Here is a 1,219-nt window from a genome sequence, read left to right on the forward strand (position 1 = left end):
GTTGACAGCCTCTGAAACATTGGACCTTATATTTTGAACGGTGGATTCTTGTTTTTCCAGTGCTGCTAATGCCTTATTATTTTTCTCTGCCCTGTTCTGCATTGTTTTGTTTTGGTTTTTTTTTTTTTTTTTAGCTCCTCCTGGTCTTCGCTTTTAGTATCCTGTAATTCATCAAATTTGTCTTTCATCCATTGGATATATTCAGTCACTCCTCTTTTCAATTCTGTGTCAGAAAGTTCCATGAGACTTTCTGGCATCAGGGAGTCCATTGATACTGTGTCGCCCTTTTTGAGTGACGTCTTGCTTTGCTCTTGTGTATTATGTGGGATAGTTTGCTTTCTCCAAGACATTGATATGTTCTTGATCTGAAGACAATGCTCTTTTGATCAGCTGGCAGCTACCGAACTTGTGCATTTCTCTGAATTTCTGACATCAGAGAAATGTCAGTTCAGAGCCTGCTAGGGCAATTTCTTGTTGGTAAGACGGGTCAAGGTGCTCCCGATTAAAAGCAAGTTGATTGCCTGGACATGTAGGCACTGGTGTGGAGCCAAATGGGGTGAGGCAGGCAAAGGGTTGGGGTGATCGCAAGGGCAGGTCAAACACTTGGGGGGCCTTGCTCAAACCTCTGCTGTCTCAGTGTGCTCACGATTGGGGTCCCTACTCAAATTCCTGTTGTCCGTTTCCTACCCAATGGTGTTCTTAGTGTTCCCTGCCTGGTGGCACTTATGCAGGTGCCTTCACACAACATCCCCTGCTCCAGCAGGGTCCTGGATCTGACAGGACCTGAAAAGTCAAGGTCAAATTCCCACCGATCCACTAGCCTCTGGCTGGTCTGCAGAGTCCACAGAAGCCAGCTGGCTGGCTTGTTTTGGGCAGTTGGTGTAGCCCAAGAGAGCTCGGCTAAATTCCTCACCAGTGGGCACACCCTTAGGTGCTCTCCCAGGTAATCATCAATGCCCCAGTAAACCCAGCCAGGATCCTACTGGCCTTTCTCCTGCCACATTAGTTCCATGGCAGCTCGGCTGGTAGCTCTGGGTGATGGCTGGATCCCCGGTGGTGCCCTGAGGTCATAGGGCTCTAGCGGGGGCTGAGGTGTGTGGTTGTGGAGCTGCAAGGGGGGGGGTACTAACTCATAACTAACTCCAGCATGTTTTCTGAGACTGTAAACTGCACAGGAAGTGAGTGCCCCTCTTTCTCCTTTAGAACCTCATGTAATACA

At 48.6% G+C, this 1,219-nt stretch overlaps 1 protein-coding gene across 1 annotated transcript in view; it reads left to right on the plus strand.

The window, feature by feature from the left end:
- The window catches only part of UNC13C (unc-13 homolog C (C. elegans)), a 912,374-nt gene that overhangs the window by 524,868 nt on the left and 386,287 nt on the right, over positions 1-1,219 (plus strand). The gene's annotated exons all lie outside the window — the stretch shown is intronic.

Source organism: Elephantulus edwardii, unplaced genomic scaffold, assembly GCF_000299155.1.
Source record: "Elephantulus edwardii isolate Elephantulus edwardi_28Jun2011 unplaced genomic scaffold, EleEdw1.0 scaffold00225, whole genome shotgun sequence".
Classification (NCBI taxonomy): domain Eukaryota; kingdom Metazoa; phylum Chordata; class Mammalia; order Macroscelidea; family Macroscelididae; genus Elephantulus; species Elephantulus edwardii.